General features: G+C 35.8%; 1 protein-coding gene across 4 annotated transcripts in view; it reads left to right on the top strand.

The window, feature by feature from the left end:
* The first annotated feature begins 920 nt into the window (after nt 1-920).
* tspan9a (tetraspanin 9a) overlaps nt 921-23,925 on the top strand; it is a 264,441-nt gene continuing 241,436 nt past the window's right edge. For 2 of the 4 annotated variants that reach the window (XM_048169301.1, XM_048169304.1), the window contains exon 1: nt 927-1,286. The gene's annotated coding sequence lies outside the window, so the exon portion shown is untranslated. Of the gene's footprint in view, nt 1,287-13,110; nt 13,223-23,925 lie in introns of all 4 variants that reach the window. The other 2 variants (XM_048169303.1, XM_048169302.1) reach the window with 2 other exon arrangements.

Raw genomic sequence — 23,925 nt, 5'->3', positions numbered from 1 at the left:
TTTTATAGGGTCATTTATAAAGAAAACTAACAGGGATGATTACATTTGGACACTGACTATCAGGCTAATTTAAAGATAAAGCGAGTCAGCGGAATCCCACACATGTGTAAACATTCTGTGGCGATGATTTTAGAGACACTGATGAACATACAAGAGCTGTTTCAGCCATGGACAACAACAATCAGAGTTACTTCTACAAGAAAAGAAAAGAGAGAGAGAGAGTGAGAATGAAATATATGATTCAGGCAAATACAGTGCAGCAATAAATGTCTTGATGATTCCTGTTGATTGAGTATGCAATACATCACAGCTCTACACTATGACAAAACTGCCTTCATGAGCAAATTATTTTTTAATGCTTTCAAGGGAAAGTAGCATTCAGTGAGAGGATGTAAACAATGCACAGCAGGGAGAGAAACAATTTGTAATGATAATGTTGAAGTTTGAGTCGCAAGAGTATTGGGTGATTAATCTGCAAGAGCTGCTTAACACTAGACTTTTTAGTACATTGTGCTATTAATATAACAAATGAGCAGCCTTCCTAGACAGATTTCTGCATGTGTTTGCAACCATGACGGCACATAACACTGATTCAGGACAGTGGGCAGGTATGAGATAAAATATGGCTTAACATCATCTAGTATGGACAGAGCTTTCACCTACCATAAACTATATCTTTACATATTTTTTGTATGCATCATGCTCTTCTTTAAACAAACCATTTACGCAAACCCAAACCTTAAACCCTTTTAAAAATCCCATAAAAAATCACAAATGATATCTCTGCTCTCAAGGGTCTTTTCTTAAAGAGCTTTTTCCAGTGATATAACATATCTTTTAATTTATATAAGCTTCAAATGTTCAGAATTCATTAAACCACTACACATGGTAAGATGTGTTTCATTTCTGTACAGGATATTTAGTGAAAGCAGAGAATTTGACCTTGTTAAACTTCATTCATAAAGGGAGCAGCAGTCACGCCTGTAGGAGTCAGTAAACCTCTTCCAGCCGCTGCGCCGCATTTCCGCTTCCACTGGACTCAAGAGTCCCCAAATCCCTGCAAAGAGCAGTGAGTGAGGCACTCAGAAGCACGAAAGGATTCGATATATGTCAGAATAACATTTATTCCTTACACAAGTCACTCCGAAAAGTTTGTAGCAGCGCTCAAGTGGAATGCAGAGTTAAAGTAAACAAGGTTCCGCCGAGGAAAGACTTTCAGCAGCTCCAAACTTTGTTTTGTTATTTTGAGTGTTTGACAGACGCTTCCAGGATCAGACGCCGGACAGGTAAGAGCATGTTAATATAATGTGAACTTATAAAGAGTTAAGATAAAGGAGCTTTATTATTATACACTGCTGACGCTCAATACTCGTATTTAAATCGATTGTTTGTTGTGTTATCTGCTGAGGAAAAGTTCTACTGATACCTTTCTGCCTTTGTGATAAATAACCGTTTAACATTTAAGCGTTTGCTTTGTCAAAGAATGTTACAATGTATCAGCATCTTTGCTGAAATTCTAAATACAGTAAAACTGTCAAAAATATTTGAACAGAAAAAGAGTAAAATGATACATTGGTTAACTGTTACATATAGGCTGAATGGGACATTTTTTCCAAGTCATTTCAATGGCAAAAAGTGTCCCAATCACCCTGAATTCACCCTATATACATTACATATTTTACAATTTTACATAACAATAATATATTTTTTCTAACAGATACTATAACATTATATCGTATTAGAATCGTTTGATATTTTTTATGATATTTAATCATTTGACTTAAGAATGAATGTTATGTGTTGCAGAAACTGAATTTCATATTATATGTTGGCATATCATAAAATATAAGAGGTGTAAAGACAGTTGTAAGAGTTTGAGATCTTAGCCGGACATCAGGGAGGAATGTTGGAGTGCAGACGCAGAGGTATTTCAGGAATCAAAGTTTAAATTCAGAGCTCTTTGAGAGACAACAGCTGAGAAGAGATCAATATGCTCTAAAGTGGCCAATGGAGACAACGTCTACTTCGTAGTCTCATGTTTTCAGCTGTCACATACACGGTCAAAACGAGATTTATAACACTCACGAGGATATACAGAATGATTTAGCCAGATTGAATAAATGAAATGTTATATGAAATATATTCTATATAGTATTATACGAAAATGTTTCTCATTTGAGAGAGATATGGCCCTGCGCACTTAATTTTGAGGAATGCTGAGGTTATCTGATGCCCCTTTCAGAGACGTTCGTCCACAGCAGGGATATTTGTTCCTTGTGTAAACAGTCTCCCCCTTCTTGCTTTGTGTCCCTGTGGTCTTAGACATGGCCATTGTGTTTACAGTCTAGATGATCAGCATGTATCCCTTTGACCCTGACCCTCACATTCCAGTTCTGCATCCTGCCTGGAGCAGGCGGTCCTCAGGACCATTGCTCTCCAAAGGCCTTCTGGTGGGGGAAAACATGTGGCAATATCCTCTGCGTGCATGGTGAGCACGTGGCTCGAGTTGTTTGTGGCCGATGAGTCCCCTCCCCATCAGCTTCATCGTCCTCTCTCTTTTAAAGAGCCTGTGATTAAACTCACCACACCAAGTTCTCTGTCTAATCAGACGCTTCAGCCGGATCTCATTGTTTTTCAGCGTATTATTGGAGTACTTGTTGCAAGATTAAAACTTGGATGTAACAAGCTTCAAAGCTTTGAAATCGAACACTTACTTAGTTTGTGATTTACTTTTTGGAGTAATGACAAATGTTTTTGTAGTAGTGTTGTTTACGCCATCTCTAGCTCTAACTCATCATGCTTAATTGCTCTGTTTTTCTAGCCTGATGTTCACGAACGTTCCTATTATCTCCAGCCGACTAAGCGTCCATGCACTCTCACACCCACATAGAGTCCACAGTTGTTAAATCAACAGTTTTGTTCTCCCTTTGACCTCATTGGCTCATTTGACCAGTGCCAGGCTGTTCAGCGCAGAGAGGGATCACTGGCCACGGATGGGAACAAGAGCTGCTCTGTGCCTCTGCGGGTATGGGACAGTATCGGCCTGATGGTTCAAGCTATGACTTAGCAGAAACAGAAGAAAGATCAGCTTGACTCTTCACTTACAGCTGTGTGACATAAGCACAGTTAATGACATCTTGAGCAGTTGGCCTGCATGGCATCATGCTTGTTCAGTGGGGCTCTGTGACATCACCACCATAGATGTCATAGTGTTAGAAGATGTGGAGCTGACAATGTACACGCTTACATTGTCTTTCCAAAAGCGTTTTTTTTTTTTTTTTTGCAATGATTCCTAGAAGAACCATTTTGATTCCTTTTTTTCTTCATGTGAAGAACGTTTTAATAATCTGAAGAATATTTTTCCACTGTAAAGAATCTTTTGTGCAATGAAAATTACTCCATGGATGTTTAATGTTCACTGTAAACCCTAACGCTCAAAATAATTAATTGGTTTGAGTAAGGACAAACTTAAATTAAACAAATTATTTCAGTCAGATGAACTTTTATGTGTATTTAGCACTTTCTTTTTCTTTCTTTTACTTTTTTGAGTTTACAGAACAGATATATTTAAGTAAACTGAACTGTTTCATTGCTTTAAGTTTTATGAACTCATTTCTCTTCATTTGGATGAACTTAATTTGAACCAAAACTGGGCTGGGATTTCTGTTTCCCTGCATGCTTTGCCCATGCCACTCGAAAGGGACAGTAAATGCTAAAATGAAGTGTTATATTATGTTTTTTTGCGCAAGATTAATGTTAAGTGGGAAATTTTGTAGTTATTAATGTTTTGTTATGCTAATTTGGAAGAGTTTCTGTTAATATGGGTTTTTGGAGAGTTACTATCATGGTGACAAGTGGTGCATGAGGCTTGGTTTGAGAGGCAGTATGTTAAATGTTTTATATTGCTGTACTCATTCAGCAAGCGCTGCATGCTTTTGCTAACACGTTAGCAAATTAGCAAATTAGCATTTTCTGGATTATCTAGTTATAGTTAGCTAAGTTTCCACTAATACAAATTTTTACGCTGAGATTACATGTATGATAAATGTATAAATTAGTTTACTCAAATATTTCAATTTAAGAACAATTAAAATATTTGAGTAAAAAATAAAAGTCTGTCACACGGTTTTAGGCCAAAACATTTTTTGTCATATACAGCAAACATCTCCTCACTATCCGCTAGCTGTCCTGTCCCCTGAACACACTGTAAAAAAACGCGGTCTCTGTAGTCGCCACAAGCTCCAAAAACGGCAACAAAAACTACCTGGTGCAGCCTGGACCACGAAACATAATAAACCTGCTCCAGCCAATAACCGACAAGAATGATTTTAAATGCGCGTTTGAGGAAGCACGGAGGGGAGGGGGAGGAGAAGGAGGAGAAGGGAGGGTCTAGCTAGCCTTCTGTTTTGTTTGACAACACTTCGAACGTCAACAAAAAGTTATTCCACCCAGGATCGTTTAGAGCACCTTTAAACTTTGAATTTCTTAACCTAAAAATGTAGTTGTTAACCGACTGCCTCAATTTTTTTTAGTTTTTTCCAACTTATTTGGTTTTACAGTGAGTCAGTGCCAACAACAAACCTTTATTCCTAAAAATAGCACAAACATTGGTGAAAAATTGGTCATTTTTTAAAATTACATTGAACTGTTTTTATATTACTGCTGTTACAATTAAATATAAGTACACTACCATACAAAAATTTGGTGTCAGTAAGTTCAGCTTTGTGATAACTATATGGCAAGTACATTCTTGTCTATATTTTGATGCTGTGACTCAACCACATGCTGTTGTTTACAGTCATTCTATTTTGGAGAGCAGACTGTTTGCTATATGTTTTAAAGATTACACTTCATGGCTCAACATGAATTCCTGAAGATGTGATGTTGATAGGGTTGGAGTTGGTTTATGAATGTGTGTTTGTGCATGTGTTTTAGGGTAGATAACTCACCGATGCCTTGTGGTTTATGGCATGTTGTTTACTGAGTCCAGTAACACTGTTTCAAGTATGTTATTTGGTCTATGTGTGCCTCTGCCAATTAAACCCTCTTACAGCCACATGTTTAGCGTTCCCTGTGGAGAAAGCCTTCCAGTTAGTTTTTCATAGGCAATTGAAAGCAATTGCCCTTTGAGTAGGTTTATATCTGTTTTGACTTATTTCAACAGCACCACGGTTGATGAGTTAATGTGTGATTTAACAACACTATAATGATAGGTGTAACAGATGGTGCTACCAAAGCATTGCTGTGCCATTGTAAGGTGTTTTGAGTGCTTTAACACGTTACTATGCAGTTGTTGTAGTTGGTTGCTATAGGGTTTTGCATAGTTTCTAGGTTTTGTTTAATGACCCGAGTCTGGCACAAGTCTTATAGTTGGAATAGTAGGAATATAAAAAAGTTTGGGGTCGGTACGATTTTTAAAAGTGTTTTTGAATAAAGTTTTATGCTCACAGTGGCTGCATTTACTTGAACAAAAATACAGTAAAACAGTAATATTGTGAGATATTATTCACAATAGATAATATAATTTAAAATAACTGTTTTCTGTTTTAATATTATAGGGTATTAGTATTTTTTTTAATGTAATTGATTCCCTTGATGGCAAAGCTACATAAAGCAGCCATTACTCCAGTCTTCAGTATCACAAGATAATTGTGCTTCTTACAATCATTTTGTATGATGACATGTTTTAATTTATTTTGTGAAAGATGTAGAAAGGTACATAATGGAACTGATTGGAAAGATGTCTGAAATAAACTCAAAAAACTGAAAATTAGGCATATTTTCCCTGATGTAGCAGTCAGATAACGTCAACTGACATTTTCAAGTTCTGTGTTTCATAAAAGTTATTACAATTATATTCCATCAGGCTTCTGGTTCATCTGACACTTGGAGAACATTGACTTACATTGCTGTAATCCAAAGCATATGGATTCTTCTGATCAGCCTGAAGTGTGACTTTCATAGTCTTTTATTTGGCTTTTGTCCTAATGCACCATCAATGCAACAGCATGTTCTGATGGGTCATGTTTTATTGAGTTGGAAATTAGATCATCGTTAAGGGAAAATGACCAGTGAAAACCGAGAGTGGAGAGGCCAAGGGTTCCAGTGCTGCCTTCCATCCCTCTGTTTCTACTCTCGATATGGAGGCCAAAGCAGTGCGACAGTTTGTTCAGAGCGTGTGTGAGGGCACATATGATGGTGTCATAGACAATACGAGACTTTGACTAACTGAAGCCAGATGCCTTAGACTTTAGCCTTGGATGTGTCACTCTGCAAATTGAGGGAAACCACACGCACCATTGCAACAGACAGTTTATTGCAAGGTTTTGAAGGAAGGGTTATGAGTCATTCATTTAGGGGGATTTCTTCTATCATTTGGATCTCCAGCCATAAAACACATTTTCAGAGTCTGCGATGTGTTCACTCTATTACTCAGATATTTTTAAAGGTTGTGAATGTTTGTTTCACTTCCATTTTGCACCATTGTCCATTTACCATTTAATTTTGTATTTGTCATGTACATGTGTAACTGTCTATCTTGGAAATCTTTAGTTATTCACTCTTTACTTTTTTCCACATTGCCTTGGGGTCCTGATCAACCTGTTGGTTATATATTGTGATAATGACTTTACATTTGACTGTACATTTACCTTAAAGATCCAGATCTTATGGTAGTTTTATTACCCACTGTTCTGTTTGCATAATTTTTTAAAGCTTCTTTATTGTAGAGATGCATGATAGCCAATCCAATCTCGTGAGAAAATGAATTAGGGGTTCAAGTGCACAGCCAAGGATCAGCATTCTCCCCTAAAAGTGATGGGGCACAATGTCTACAACGTCAGCAAGGCTTGCCCCGATCGGCCTGACAGGGGCGCTACAGCGGTCAAAAGTATAAAATGACTCATAACTCCTGAACCATTTGGCATAGGCTCAAGATGGACAAAATGCACGCCTCAGATTTGCTCGTTGTGAAATTTTCGGCTCTTTTGAATTTTTTGAAAAACCTACTTTTGCGAACTAATCCTATTGGCTCGATCAGAACCAAACCAGTGCAGTGTGATTCTCCAGAGTCTGATTGTCAATAATTATCAAAAAAAGTTGAAATTTCGATTCCAATGGCCACCAAAATGTTTGAAGTGTGGTGGATCCACTTTTACTAAAATGGCTCTAACTTGTGAACAGAATGAGATATTTTCACCACACTTAGCACACCTATGTAAGAGCTCATTCTGTGGTCGCATGAAAAAGGATACGGCCATTTGGTGGTGCTAAAACTGCAAAAAAAACCATGAAAACAGCTATAACTACTTAAACGATAGTCCGATTGACTTGAAAATTGGCATGCAGTGTCTTTGTCCATGGTGTCATGATTGTCTATGAAAACACTGACATATCTCAAAAAACATGTCTGCCATCAACCAATGAATTTTGAGCAGCTATCAGACAAGGTTAATGGAAGCCATTTGGAACGAAACTCACTGGGCCTTGGCTGTAAACGTTCTTTTCCATTTATGATCGAGATGGTTACAGGTTTGCTAAATGAAACATAATAGCTGATTTGTACGAAAACATAGAATTAAAAATGGCCCACCCCTAAACTTAACCCTTAATGATGTTCACTATCAGTTCACCAAAATTGCCTTGAGTGTGTGTTGTTCATATCTGTGCCATAACAGTTATCGGCTTGGATATTAGAGTTTCTTAATTATTTGTTTCTGCTTTTTTATGTTTAGAACTAGATTACCTTTGTCATCCTCTATGCTCACTTAAAGTTAAACTTTAAAAGCTTTAACACTGTTAAATATCAAAATAAATATCCAATATGTTATAATGTCTAAATTCACTTGTAACTAGGGTTGCAAAATTCCGGGAATTTTCAAAGCTGGAAACTTTCCATGGGAATTAACGGGAATATATGGGAATTAACGGGAATATATGGGAATTAATGGGAATTAATGGGAATTAATGGGAATAAACGGAATTTGCAAAATTGCAGGTTAGCCTATAACAGGGTACTTAAATGTAGTTGAAAAAACATCTTGCAACATAATTTTGGTTAAAACAGCCATATTTAATGCAATTTTAGTTTAATTTTTACCCTGCACATTCCTCACACAGCACACTACTTACTGCAGGGCTATTGAGGCCACACCCCCTGCATGCACTGTGCGTTCCCCCAGTCCATAACATGCACATTTGATCAAAAATACAGAAAAAAAAACCCTGTAATATTGTGAAACATAACTACAATAACTACAAATAATGGTATAATAATTGATATACATAAAAATATAATTTACTTCTGTGATCAAAGCTGAATTTTCAGCATCATTTCTCCAGTCTTCAGCGTCACATGATCCTTCAGATATCATTCTAACATGCTAACACAACTGTTTCCAACAATGATAATAACAAATAAGTATCAAATCGGCAAAATTAGACTAATTTCTGAAGGATCATGTGACACTGAAATAAATAACACATAACAATTGCTGCAATAAAAATATATTTAATTTACATATTTACTAAATTAGAATTAATTGAATGTGAAAAATAAATAACTGTTATTTCATGTTATGACCAAAGAAAATGTTTATATTTGTTTTATATGATACATTTTATATAAATATTATAAATCTGTATAAATTTCCCAAAATTTCCAATTAATTCCCATAAATTCCTGTTGTTTCCAAATTGGAATATTTCCAAAATTCCCCGTGGAAAGTTTCCGGAAAGTTTCCGCCCCTTTGCAACCCTACTTGTAACATTTAAAACTATTGATTTTTAGTTTTTAATGTTGTATTGTTTAATTTATTTCAACAAAGTAACATTAAATTTGATGTTAGCATAACGCGAAAAGAATTATTGGCTTATCAGAAGGTCTATATCAATTTTTTTTTTTTTTTCTTTTTGTGCACATTTTTTCAAATTCCAAATTAGATTACTAGTTATCCGAAACTTGTGTAGCAAAACCTCCCAAAATATGTGAAAAACTGGATTCTGTACCTAAAAATGTATGCAGAGCTGTGCATGTGAGCACAGTGGGATGTTGAATGGGGTCCTGGAGAGCCATCCTCACTACCTGAATGAAACCCAGCTAACTGCACACAAAGGGACCTTATTGGCAAGGCACAACCATCCCTTGCATCCCTCTCTGCCAGCACTTGGTTCAAAAGCACTTTTGTGAGCCCCTACATAGTTTAGGCCTTTTTTGGAATTACTACCTCACTGGCGATTAAAGACGTGGGTAACTATTACTTGGCCTGGTCTTCTTCACTGTACTATTATTACTGGGAATTAGATTCTTTATTCTTAACAGGGAGGAAGAGAGTGGTTTGGGAATGTAAAGCGTGTGCTGTTGATGTCATGTTCAAGCCTGTCCAGTAACTGATAGTATTTTAATTATCAGATAGGCAGCTTTATATAGTCGTCTTGTGAATGCACAGCAAATGTGTTTTGCCAGTTTTACCTCAGCTTTACCTCTTAAAAAATGTTAGACCAGTTTTTGGATCCTTTCCTGGTGTTCCAGAAGGCCTGTGAGATCTTAAGAGTGCGACTGAAGGCGATTTGTTTGGCAGCTATGCGGGCACGTCTGTCGACCTGATATAAACCATATTTGACATAGCTTTAATGCAGTCATTAGCGTATCAGAAGGCAGCAGAAAGCTCTTTGATTGCCTCATGTCCCTGCAGAGGCGGTAGTCCCGGGCCATTTATTTCTCAATCACACTAATTCATTCCTGAGGTTTCTCCTGTTTTGCATTACTGGACATACGGTATTGGCAGATTGAATGCTCGCCAATACTTGCTCTTGTCATTTTGACATTTTTAAAAAAAATTTTTTTTTTTATGAATGTTCTTTTGCATTACAGGAATACATCTGAAAAAGGCTGAAATAATATTTCCATATTTAGCTCTCCTCAAGTGAACTCTTTCAGGTCATGTGGAATTTTGCTATAGAAGAAACACTTCTTTAGAAGTGAGTTGTAAAATCAATGCTATAGATTTCATACTTTATCGCCTTGCGGTAAATGGCACTCGGGACATTGATTTCCTTTTTTTCCTTCCTCCTTTCCTCTTAAGTGTGTTTCTTTTGGTTTAACCTTTGTGTATGTATATATCTTTGGGTTGAACAATAAATGATTTTTTTGATCATGATCATGCATTTTTTTTTTTTTTATGCCCTGCAGACTTTTTGGGTTTTCTATGGCATTTGGTTGTGAATTCTGCTTGTCAACTTTATAGCCAGGTAAAATATATATTTATAATAATAATTAATATAATTTTTCTGTAATTAAAAAAATTAAAAACAATATTAAATGTAAAATGTTTAATGTAAATTATACATTAAAATTAATTCATATTATAAGTATAACTTATATTCGTTCATCTTATCACACAAATTAGGATATTGTTGATGAAATCCGATGGCTCAGTGAGGCCTTCCATTGCCAGCAATGTTACTGCACCTCTCAAGATCCATAAAGGTACTAAAAACATAATTGAAACAGTTCATGTACCTTCATGTGCCTTCAGTGGAGGGCGAGTAATAAATGACATTATTTTCATTTTTAGGTGAACTTACCCTTTAACTTAGCATTAACTTTAGATGCTTAAGTCACTGTTTAAGTAGCTAAATTGCATGGAAATTTCAAACATGTTTGTTATAGTGTAGTTTCCTTTAAGATTAATTGGGAATTATTAGTTGCAGGCTTTAATAACGTTAGAGACATTGTATATTAACATTGAATAGTATTACTTGGCATAGTGTTTGTCAGGGTTGTGAGCCATTGAAAAAGCCTTTAAAATTAAAGTTCAATTCCTATATTTGAATTGAAAGCAAACAGGTTGGATAACTCTAATTTTATTTTAAATTTTATTTGAATTTTTTTTTTTTGCTGAAGCTGATAATGTATAGCTCTAGGCAAAATAAGGTGGTTTATCAGAGCTCAAGCAATCTGGATTGCTGTTTTTCTCAACTCATACAAAAGTTCATCAGCCAGACCTCAAATTGTAGGATTTACACCAATGCCTCCCAGCAGAAATACGTGGTTGGTGAAATCAGCTAGTATGATGTGAGGTCGTACCACAGAGTTTGATTAGTACACAGATCATAGTTTTTCTTGGAAGACCTCAAAAAGGCTGCCTTTATAACGAGTCAGTTCTTTCTGATTGACTGTGGTAACCTGTTGGCTTGGTAAACCACCAATGCTACATTAGTCTTACAATCACACTGTAACATAATCTGTGTGATTGCTGGGGGAGGATGTGATTTATTTTTTTTTTTTTAACACAAATTAAGATATTTTGTCTCTCAGTTGACAGTCAACGATTAGTTTAACATATAAGAATGAACCTCATTGGTTCTTGCACGTCAAGCAAGCATGCTTGAATTTACTTTTACTTTGGGGATTGGCAAGAGTGCATTCTTTTTACCACTTAGTGCTTAAAGGTGCCCTAGAACCAGTTTTTACAAGATGTAATATAAGTCTAAGGTGTCCCCTGAATGTGTCTGTGAAGTTTCAGCTCAAAATACCCCATAGATTTTTTTTAATTAATTTTTTTAACTGCCTATTTTGGGGCATCATTAACTATGCACCGATTCAGGCTGCGGCCCCTTTAAATCGCACGCTCCCTGCCCACCCTCCCTGCCTCACTGTATGTCATTTCCATGTACTGAACTCTTGTTATTCAACTATGCCAAGGTAAATTCTATTTTTGATTCTAGGGCACCTTTAATACACTGAAGGAGGCTGTACTGTACCAACTACCTCAGGGGGGACTAAGTGCCGCTAGCTGGAACAAACTGTAATTTGCACTACTGTCTGTTCAAAATAAATGAAAAGAAACCTAGCACTGGGATTTTTTTTTTTCCTGTTGTACCGAAGTGACTGAAGTCGTATGAAACCGTGATCCCAAAACCGAGGAAAACCGAACCGTGACTTCTGTGCACTGTCACACCCCTAATATACAGTATAGCGATCATGTCTCTCCAGACAATTTGGACTGAACCACTCAATTCATAAGGATTAGTCTTTATAGTCTCTTTATGAACCTTTTGAATGGACAAAGTAGAACTTGCATGGACTGTCAATGGAGAGACAGAAATGTATCAGATTTCATTAAAATATCTTCATTTGTGTTTTGAAGATGAGCAAAAATTTTACAGGTTTGGAATGACATGAGGAAAATTATGACATAATTTTAATTTTTGGGTGAATTAACACTCTGAGTAAGTCTGCAGAAACTGATGATTTTCAGGTAATAGATGCATTGGAGTTTTCTGACGCACTAGCAAACAATGGGGGGAAAAAATCTTATGGTGCAAGTATGGTATCAGATGATAATAATGTGAATGTTTAACATATAAATATTTAATAAAATTACTTTAAGGGTTCTTAAAAGTATATCTTGAATTTATTGTGGGTATGTAGGTTCTTGTCCAAAAAACATGGCATTTCCATGGTGTCAAGTCCAAAAAAACATGGCAATACCATGATACATTAACTTCTGTATGTGGTTTGCATCCAATAAATGCGAATTTAATTTAATTTCTCTTAGACTCAGGAATCTGTATATTAGAATTTGCTTGTTGGTAATGCTTTTTGAAAGGCACTAATTATGTACTATGTAGGGACTCTAAATTTAGACTTCATGATTGATATGCATAACAGGGTCTGTCTAATATGACCCATAATTGTAGCCTGGTTTTCATGTCAATCATTAGCCATTGTTTGAGTAATCCATTTACATTTTTAAATGGCTAATAGCTGGGTGTCAATAAAGCCAACAGACAGATTCTGTTCTGCATAGTGTGTAAAGAATATTTTGTGCACAACTCATTCATAATAGCTTGATATATTCAGACAGGTTCAAAATGACTAATGCTTTAGAAGATTTTGTCAGAATAACAAAATAAATGGCAGAAAGGTGAAGGCTAACATTTTAAATATGGCATGTATTCGACTCTAGTTGAATGCCACTACCATGATTTCTTGTGTTTGTGTCTGTGGCTGTCTCTCAGGTTTTGGGTTGTCCTGTGTTTTGGAATGCTCTTCATAATTACTATGTTTCTTTGGCTGTTTCTGGAGAGATTCTTTTCTATTCAAAGGTGTGGCAGTGTACAGAGACGTGCTATGCAATTTTGCCATCATGGATCTATCTGGTGATGTAGGGCAGGACATTTTAGGAGTGACGGACCTCCACCAGTATATAAAAAGCTCGTAAGTATCATCGTAGAATACAACTCATTAAATGAATCTAGTTTTTTTGAAGTGTGGTGGATCTGGTCAAATGGAAAACAAGTTGGCTTAAACAGGCCACAAGTAATACACACTAAAATGCGCAATTTTAGTGTGGTCGTAGATGTTGTGTGCCCTCTGCTACTTGTAGGTTCTGACATTTTTTTCATGTGGTTCAGGTTTAGTGATGCCTGCTGTTGACGTACTGTTATTTAAAATGAAATCATTTAGCTCACACAGTTAACAATGGGGCACAATGCAAATATTGGACTAACTGACAGAGATCAATGGTATTAATAAAAACAAGTCTTTCTTGGCTAACATTTGCTCTGTTATTTGATGGCTTAAATAAATGTTAATGTGTTTGTTGATCAGGAGTATTTAATCAAGAAGTAATGTTGAAGAAAAGTCTGGCTTTCAGTCTCTCCTACATGAAACACTTGTGAACTTGAACTGAAGCCCTGTTTTTACAGCAGCGATGTAACCAGCTCCATATGCAATTCCATAAATCTTATCACCTCTTTTAAAACTTATTCAGAAGCTCTTATGCATAGCCAAGAGCCCCCCTCTATTTCTACATGGATTTATTAGCTGTGGTGGGGTGTGCAATCAGTTTGCCAGGTGTGAGAGGAAAACAGACTAGTTTGAACTTTGCTGTAGATCTATAGAAGACAATGAGGCACTTTTTTTTAAAGTTAAAAAATATATATATATATACACAGGTGCTGGTCATATAAATCAAAAAGTTGATTTATTTCACTAATGCCATTCAAAAAGTGAAACTTGTATATTATATTCATTCATTACACACAGACTGATATATTTCAAATGTTTATTTCTTTTAATTTTCATGATTATAACTGACAACTAAGGAAAACCCCAAATTCAGTATCTCAGAAAATTAGAATATTACTTAAGACCAATACAAAGAAAGGATTTTTAGAAATCTTGGCCAACTGAAAAGTATGAACATGAAAAGTATGAGCATGTACAGAACTCAATACTTAGTTTGGGGCTCCTTTTGCCTGAATTACTGCAGCAATGCGGCGTGGCATGGAGTCGATCAGTCTGTGGCACTGCTCAGGTGTTATGAGAGCCCAGGTTGCTCTGATAGTGGCCTTCAGCTCTTCTGCATTGTTGGGTCTGGCATATCGCATCTTCCTCTTCACAAAACCCCATACATTTTCTATGGGGTTAAGGTCAGGCGAGTTTGCTGGCCAATTAAGAACAGGGATACCATGGTCCTTAAAACAGGTACTGGTAGCTTTGGCACTGTGTGCAGGTGCCAAGGACCTGTTGGAAAAAAATCTGCATCTCCATAAAGTTGGTCAGCAGCAGGAAGCATGAAGTGCTCTAAAACTTCCTGGTATACGGCTGCGTTGACCTTGGACCTCAGAAAACACAGTGGACCAACACCAGCAGATGACATGGCACCCCAAACCATCACTGACTGTGGAAACTTTACACTGGACCTCAAACAACGTGGATTGTGTGCGTCTCCTCTCTTCCTCCAGACTCTGGGACCCTGATTTCCAAAGGAAATGCAAAATTTACTTTCATCAGAGAACATAACGTAGGACCACTCAAAAGCAGTCCAGTCCTTTTTGTCTTTAGCCCAGGCGAGACACTTCTGATGCTGTCTGTTGTTCAAGAGTGGCTTGACACAAGGAATGTGACCCAATTCTTGCATACGTCTGTGCGTAGTGGTTCTTGAAGCACTGACTCCAGCTGCAGTCCACTCTTTGTGAATCTCCCCCACATTTTTGAATGGGTTTTGTTTCACAATCCTCTCCAGGGTGCGGTTATCCCTATTGCTTGTACACTTTTTTTCTACCGCATATTTTACTTCCCTTCACCTCTCTATTAATGTGTTGGACACAGAGCTCTGTGAATAGCCAGCCTCTTTTGGAATGACCTTTTGTGTCTTGCCCTCCTTGTGCAAGGTGTCAATGGTTGTCTTTTGGACAACTGTCAAGTCAGCAGTCTTCCCCATGATTGTGTAGCCTACAGAACTAGACTGAGAGACCATTTAAAGGCCTTTGCAGGTGTTTTGAGTTAATTAGCTGATTAGAGTGTGGCACCAGGTGTCTTTTAATATTGAACCTTTTCACAATCATCAAAATTAAAAGAAATAAACATTTGAAATATATCAGTCTGTGTGTAATGAATGAATATAATATACAAGTTTCACTTTTTGAATGGAATTAGTGAAATAAATCAACTTTTTGATGATATTCTAATTATATGACCAGCACCTGTATGTAGTAATTAAAAATGTCAATGTAAAATGATAAATTCAGATTTAAGCTGGCTGAGCTTCACTAGAGGACCAAGAGTGTTGTTGCTATGTCGAAGAGACGCTGTTTGGCCTTTCTAAGGTGGACAATCTTAGAGTGGCTAAAAATGATTTTTAATCCTGTTCCTGAACATTACGACCCCAGCGTTTATCTGTATGCTGCACATTTTATGAAGGACAGCTTCCAGAACAGAGTATAATGCTGGCTTCTCCTGAAAGATGGAGCAGTTCCCATTTTGTTGGGACATCAGTTGTTTATGAATCACAACCTGTAATTATGTTTTATTATTTGCTGGTGTTTTTTTCCAACCTTATATTGTTGCTACGATATAAACAAATGGCAAAACTATTTGGCTCCGCTGGACTGTTAACTAACATTACCAATACAGACTCATTGGAAAAACGTACCTGTGTCCACATTTTTGCAAAAAGCAAAATACGTACCAATACGTACATATCACTGCAGTTTCTAACAGAATTGAACACTAGAGGGAGTAAAACAGCAAGCACTTTTAATAGTTTTCACACACAATTATGATTACAGGGGCAGATTATGGATTAATAAAGACACTTTTTACCATAGTGTAGGGCTGCACAACGATTAATCGCGATTAATCGTTTGCAAAATAAGTCTGTTTACGTAATATATGTGTGTTCTGTGTATAATAATTATGTATATATAAATACATGCACATACATGTATAAATTTAAAAAATATATACCTGTATAAATAAATATACATATTTATATATATTTTAGATTACATATAAATATAAATATTTTATAAATAAATATTTTTTTTTTTCTTAAATATACACATGTATGTGCATGTATTTATATATACATAATATACACAGAACACACACATATATTATGTAACACAGACTTTTATTTTGCAAACGATTAATTGCGATTAACCGTTGTGCAGCTCTACCATAGTGCATGATTTGTAAACAAATATATTTTGGACTTTGCATCACTTACCCAGCTCCAGATGTTCAGTTTTACTGACGTAACAAGCTTGCTCGGTAGCGCAGCTGCATGGTACAGAATTGTACTTGCGATGCGAAGAGCTCGAATCCATTGAAAGACTAATCACGGTAAAAGAGCTCAAAGACAATAGTTCAAAAACAAACTAAAATGCCATGGTTACGATTGTGTTTTTATGTCACATTTGCTTTTATTAACACTATCAGGTAGGTTTTGGGTTTAGTGTAGGTGTATGTTAAATGTGGAGCATTAAGCTTTTAGTGCCACTCACCGGACATTTCAGTTCAGAACTGCGGTGATACGTACAGACCCCAACATTGCCATATTCACGTTCATCTGTTCCTGAAAAATCTATACACGCTTTTAGCACCACTCACTGGACATTTCACTTTGAAACTGTCACGAAATGTGCACGGCGCAACGTATTTTGTAATTTGCAAAAATGTTGACACAGGTAAGTTTTTCTAATGATCCTGGGCTGAACATTACAGTGCTGAGCTAGTGTTTGTTGTAGCTTTTGTAAGCTCTCGCTTTTGTACGATTGTTCACTGCCCCTTTGGAAAAGCCTCTTTCAGCCTGTGAAATCCGCGCTTGAAATCTGCTCTGCACGATCCTCTTTGTTCATTAAGATTCTCAGGGTCTCGAATTTGTTTGAAATTGATGTCATCCTTAATATTTACACCTGAGCAGATGAAACTCATGGTTATGGTAAAGGGAGTGAAATTAATGGAAATTGCTCTTAGCGGTTAGCCAATCACAACAGCTAACCAATTTGTATTTCGAAAGGAGGGCCTTCTTCGAAGCAGGGACTAAATGGCGTGTTCGAACCAGCCTGGGAAGAGAGGTACTGTAATAATGTATAAATATGTGAAAAATAATGTGTTTTTTGAACGTGTTTTTAGTACGCCCTAAAAACTAAAATCAAAACTTCGTAAAAGCATAATAGGACACCTTTTAAGTGTGGCTTTAGTGTGCCAATTAAAAGTCCACATGGATTCTGTGTAGAAAGTTCTTCATATGGCACAAAAGTCTCCTTTTGCACCCATTTTTTGTTCTTTTTAGTACTTTTTTAATTTCATTTTAAAGGGACCTATTATGCCCCTTTCAAAGTCTTGATTTTGTTTTTGGTGTCTGCTAGAATAGGTTTTCATGGTTAAATGATAACATTATTTTTCACATATTTTACATTGTTGCAGCACCTCTCCTCCCAGTCTGTCAGTAACACTCTGTTTAGTTCCTGCCTCTATGAAGCCCCTCCTTCCGAAAAGTATAATGTGCTCTGAATGGTTGACTTGATGTTGTAATTGATCAGCTGCTTCGAGCGTGTTTTTGAAATGTCACGACACTTAACATTGCTGTGAGATTCAACACATTATTAACGCAACTCAACCAAGCCTCTTCCTTTTTTTTCCCTTTTTTTTTTTTTTTTTTTTTGCATATGCCTTGGTGGGAATTATTTAAATGAGGAATAAAGTGCACGTTCCCAGAAGAAAACTCAAGAATACAATCAAGGCATTTCAGGGAAGTTCAGAAACAGTGCTTAATGTTTAAGAGAATAACTCCCTTTTGGTAATTTTGTTAATGAAAACTATGATGAAAAATGTTTGTTGACAAGCTTTTTTTCCCATGACTAAGACGAGATGATGACAGTTTCTTATCAGGACAAACAGAATCACTCAATAAAATAACTTATAGATTAAATGGATTCCTTGTTCCATTACTCAAAATCATGATTTATTTCTAACTTTATTTCATAATTTTAAAGTTAATACATTTCAGATTTAGAATATAATAGATTTTAATTTGATCCTTAGCAAGCAATGTTTAATTATCATCTGATTGTGTATAATCCTTATATTTCCTCTAATACTTATTGTATCATAAAATTCTAAAGTTAGCTTAAAAATGAGCTAAAGCCTCTGGCTGAGGTCCTTACTGCTTTTGAGAGCAGTCATATTTTTCTGCACCTGAGGCTTTTGCCATCTGGCCAGACCACCATCCACCGCTACTGACCTCCCATGAATGATATCCTCATAGTGATGACCGTCTTTAGTCCATTCCATCCCTCATTTCTCAGCGTGGTGAATAGCCTGTCTGACTGATTGATGTGGCATTTCCTTGGAGAGATCGCACTCAAATAAAATGACACGACATGGCTGTATATCACTGTTCAGAGTCTGATATTGCTGTCGAAATCCATTTTTGATGTGAGTGTATTTCAGCATGGCTGGCGATTAATCTCTCTTTATATATTATTCTGTCTTTTCTGTATTACACTTGGAGTGTTTCTGCTCCAAGCAGCTAAAAAAAAAATTAATTTAAACTTATTGTATGTACAGTGGATATAAAAAGTCTACATGTTTAGTTGTTTTGATGTAAACTAATTTATTTTAGTTTTTAGATTTATATAATTATTATTATTTTAAATAAAACCCATAATTTAGTGCAGTGATTAATTAACAGGTGAGTAGTACAAATGCCAATGGTCACATTGATTGATGTAGTTTGATCAATGATTTTATTGTAGTGGACACTTTTGATCAAACTGATTTTAATTGAAGTAAGTGGGATCTAACCCATAAGGTTTAGATGTTTCACATATATTTTCTCTGATTACTACTGACTCAGCAAGTCTGTTGTAAAGGCATTTGGAAGTTTTTTTCATCTTCTCGTATTTGTTACATGCTATAGATATAATCCATTGAAACATTTACACAAAAACCTGCCTCTCATCCCATAATGCTTTGCTGCTTCATATGGGAGATTGAATGTGTCCTGGCTTGGTTTGGCAGGATATGTTGTGATGCATTGGCTGTGTTTGGATAAGACTTTAAATGAGGGGGAACTGAATGAGCTCCACACCTATTGTCCAGTGCTCAGCAGCAGACCAATGAACAGAGGGTGTCAAGGAGAGGGCATGCAACCGTGCTGGTGTGTTTACTGAATGTAAGCCAAGTACTGTAAACTCGATGGTTGGTCTTCAGAGGGAAGAACAGCAACGTGGAGAGTAGACGGAAATATTTACCCCAATCTAAAAATGTAGGACTGAGATTTACTGAACACGCTAACGTTTGACCTCAGCATCATTGATTTTATCACAACACTTGTGGTGTTTTGGATAAAGGTGCTTCCTGCATGCATTGTGCTAGTAATTGCTTTTGGTCAAGGTTAACAGGCATATATTGTCACCTACATCGAAAGTCTATTAGGCTATTTATACCACATGCCCTCTTTATCAGCCAGTTAGCCTTCTTTCAAGGTTGATTTGTCGCATAGAAGGTTAAAATGAATGTAAAACAAAGATATTTTTAAAGGGGTCATATCAGTCAAATATTTATTTTCCAAATTTTGAAATAATAAAGAGTTTGATTTCCTATTAAATATTGTCATTTTGAGACTTAAAAAAAGAGTTTATTGAACCGCTAGTCTGAAATCTTTGGATTTTTGTTTTGTTTGTAGTTGTTTTGATCCTGTGTGATATATATATTTTTTTTTTTTTTTTTTTTTTTCCTTTTGTTGGTTTGAATTGTATTTAATAATAATAATAATAATAATAATAATAATAATAATAATAATAATAATTAGGTCTAACAATATATAAACATGAGACATAAACTCATACTAAGGCATTTATGCCCTGATATCTTGAATTTTACGGGTATTTTAATTGCATTCTATAGGCTATATCACACAGTGAGTTGTTGCCCTGCTTCATGTTCGTCACCAATCAACTGTATGAAATGTAAGATGACCTAAGTAGGTCTGGGGTGGAGCGTTTGTGCTAAATCATTTTAATGCATTATTTTTCCATAACCATAATTAAATTAATGAATTAAAGGGTTCAGCCAAAAATGTAAATTCGGTCATTAATTACTCACCCTCATGTCGTTCCAATCCCAAGACTTTCGTTCATCTTCGGGAATGCAAATGAAGATCTTTTTGATGAAATCTGAGAGCTTTCTTTCCCTCCATAGACAGCCTACGCAATTGAAACTTTGATGCTTCAAAAAGTTCATAAAGAGATCGTAAAACTAATCCATATGTATTGAGCGGTTTAGTTAAAATTTTGTCCAAAAAAAAACAAAAAAACAGATTGAATTTAGGCTAATATATTCACATGTAAACATTCATCAACTCATCTGGGAACGCAATGTGTGCTATTTTTCCAGATTTGTAACATAAATAATTTATAATCCTACGGCAACACGAGAATACATCAAAATGTTGCTAAATATGCAAATTGTTGTTCATCGCATGCATAAACCCTCACTCTGAGTTTGCATGTTTTGATGTCCAAATATTTTTGTTCAAGAAATTACAGTGACTGTAGCATTTCTATCATAAAGAAGTGGCCAAATGTTAAAAGATTAAGTGAACTTCTAAATTACTTTTTTTTTTTTTTTTTTTTTTTTTGGCCAAAGGATTTGATTATGATGTAAAGCAAATTTGCCCAATCTTGTTCCTGGAGATCAGATCCAACACACCTATCTGTAATTATCAAGTACTCCTGAAGATCTTGGCTGTGTCTGAAATTGCCCCCATACCCTTAAATGGAGCAGTATTTGAGGGGACAGCCATAGTGATGTCTGAAACCATAGTGGACGTTAATGAGTGCACTCATTCAATCCCACAGTGCACCACAATAACGAATAACAATTCACTCCCTCAAGTGAACTATATAGGGAATAGTGAATGAGGGTATAGGGGGCGATTTCAAACACAGGGCTTAATTAGCTGGTTCAGTTGTGTTCGATCAGGGTTGGAGCTGAACTTTGCAGAAAGGTCAATCTGTAGGAACGGTAATGGGCACCCATGCTGTAAAGTGTAACAACAACAACAATCACACCCTCTGCAGGGATTTGTTATAATACGTAATATTATGTTGTTCAATAAAACCATTTGATTACTTGCTTTTGATACTTTATTTGAACCTGTTATTTCCTCATTCTTATTATATATGTATTTTAAGTACTTTGAAGGATCCCAATGTTAGGAAAGATTGAAGTTTAAAGCCTGAAGTTTGTTTTCAGACTATAATGGATTGCACATTTCAGGATGGATTGTTTTATGAATTTGTCTTAATGTAATCCAGGCTTTGAAATAGGCTGTTATACAGTAAAAGGATTTGGCAGTGCAAACTGTATTTGTCCCAACAAGAAACTTGCAGCAAAGCGCTGTTTCTCATTGTGCAAAAGAGGAATTTACATAGAAGTATTAAAGGCACAGCATAATACATTTTTAGTTTTTCATTTTTTTTAGCATTTTATTTACATTTATAAGGGAAAATCTGATGATTTAAGAAATCTGTATGATGTGATCCCCTTTAAGTAATTTTTTAATGCCTTTTTAGTTTTAGGAGGTAATACCAGAGCTGGTCTGCTCTGAAAAAGAGATTTCCATTGTAGGCTGTAATTGTATGTAAGCATCAGTTTGTGTGTGTGTCCATGTTTACAGACACACTTTCAGAATTCTCCCTCCGGCACAGGAACAGTGTGCTCGTGTGTGACACAGCGTTTCCCAAACAGCATCAATACAAACAAGGTTAAGCAGAAAAAATGACTGTCGCTTGCCCGTTGCTGTTTTTAAAACTGCGCACAGTGCAGACCTCTGTTCCAAGCCACAACAACTACAAAAAAACAACCAAAAGTCATTAATGATATGGGGGCTCACTGGAAAATTCCAGAATAAAATGTAGGAATGGTTGTATTAAAAATGCCACGTATGACGCTGTACTTTTTTTCCGAGAGATAAAAAATAAGAAAGCGAGGGAAACAAGGCAATGCTTTGCGGTTGAACCGTAAATGAAGTATTCGAACATGTGCTGTGGCTAGAGACAGGCTGTGGGCATGAGAACGTACACCAGGATTCAAGAAAAGAGGTGGAAAAAGGAAATAAAAATGGTCCACCACAGAGTCGGTGAGCAGCTGCTGAGTGGAGACTCGTGCTCGTCCAGTCATTCAGTATGATCGCATTGGAATGCAGCCTGGCTCTGCTTTTGGTCCTGTCTAGTTTAGCAGCACCAAAGACAGGCGCCTACATGATATTGATGATCACATACCACATAGTTTGTTTGGGGTCAGATATGAACCTCTCACTGCTGTCTTCACTTTATTTATTTATTTATTTATTTATTTATTTATTTACATTTATTTGTATAGCACTTTTCACAATACATATTCAAAGGAGCTTTACAGAGAATGCATGTCAACATTACAATTTAGAGACTTTTGTCAACATGAACTTCACAACGTGATAGTGTCAGAGGTGTTGTAAGGACTGAGGTGATAGTTTACATAAAGAAAATTTGATTTATTTACACTCAAAAATGATACATTGGATTTACTTAACTTTTTTATGTCAACAGGTTTCATGTAACTGGGTTATGTTGGATTTAATTAACATTATTTATTTCAGTAAACTTAAGTTTATTACATAAGGTTAATTCAATGCCATTTAGTTGAGTCAGCTTAATATTCTTAATTTTGTCCAAAACTATTAATTTTATTTATGCTAAAATTAATATCAAACAAAAATGAAAACAAGTAATCCAGTTTATTTGATTAGTTTATTTAGTGAATGCGTTTCGGAACAATTTTCACAACTTTTACTAATGTAATCTAACAAGACTAATGTTCACAAAATCTTTACTATGTAAAGACTCTTATAGTTAGGTGTTAGCCAGAAGATGGTTTTGTTACATCCATGGCATGCCCAATATAGTTATTTTTTATTATTAAAACAACTTTAATTGTTGTTAGCAGGTCCTCGACCCAAGCACATGCTCTTCACCACAGTGGTAACCCCAAAACTATTAACATACCAGATACTCTTTTAAATATAAACGAATTGTGTTGGATTAAACTGAAGCATCAAGCATCAAATGTTATTTTTGGCCTACTTAATTGAAACATGCTCTTTCAAAATGAAAATATTGAGTTGAGCCAAAACACAACTGTTTCAAGTCAGTTTAACACAACGCAGTTGTTTGAATGACAAACCTACATTTTTTGTTTGTTTTGTTTTTTTTAAATAAACTGAACAGTATTGTAAAATCACTTTTTTGAGTGTACTTTGCCCTTATTTACTTATTTTTTTAATCATTGATTTATTTACATATATTTTATTTCCTTGATTTCATTTACACCTTTAGTGAAACTGGAGGTTCTAAAATTATTAGAGTCATTCTACGGGATTATCTACAGCTAGAAAAATTAATGACTGGACTTGAATGTATCTGTGAGGAGTTGATTGGGTTGTGAAAAGTGGACATTGCATATCCAAAATTGATCTATTTGGCAATTTGAACATGGTTGCTTATCTAAAAGAATGCAAGGTCGTGTTAGTTCACCCATCTTGTTTACGTTATATACTAATGAGTGTGTGTCGTCAGGATAACAAC

The sequence above is a fragment of the Megalobrama amblycephala genome, linkage group LG19, assembly GCF_018812025.1.
Source record: "Megalobrama amblycephala isolate DHTTF-2021 linkage group LG19, ASM1881202v1, whole genome shotgun sequence".
NCBI classification, from domain to species: domain Eukaryota; kingdom Metazoa; phylum Chordata; class Actinopteri; order Cypriniformes; family Xenocyprididae; genus Megalobrama; species Megalobrama amblycephala.
This window is presented reverse-complemented; position numbering and strand designations above follow the sequence as displayed.